Here is a 297-nt window from a genome sequence, read left to right as displayed (position 1 = left end):
CTCTAGCCGGAAACAAGTAGTCAATATTCCAGCAGTTCAGTTCAGTGAGATTGGCGGTTATTGAAATTTCGTAGCCCCGTCGAACACTTGGTCATTAGGGGCCCTTTCATTTATGAACTTGTACGTAAGACATTAAAATAAATTAAAATTGGTTATATAAGTCTGCATACTTGTACATATCGTATATTCTATAAAACATTTGCTTACCTAAGAAAGCTAATAAGGTTATTTATGTTATAAGTGTCTCCCAACACATTTTCCAGTGGGACAGGAGGTCCATTAGTCTTTGGTTATGGT

Source organism: Penaeus monodon, chromosome 22 (genome assembly GCF_015228065.2).
Source record: "Penaeus monodon isolate SGIC_2016 chromosome 22, NSTDA_Pmon_1, whole genome shotgun sequence".
In the NCBI taxonomy this organism is placed as follows: Eukaryota; Metazoa; Arthropoda; class Malacostraca; order Decapoda; family Penaeidae; genus Penaeus; species Penaeus monodon.
Note: the sequence above shows the minus strand (reverse complement) of the source record.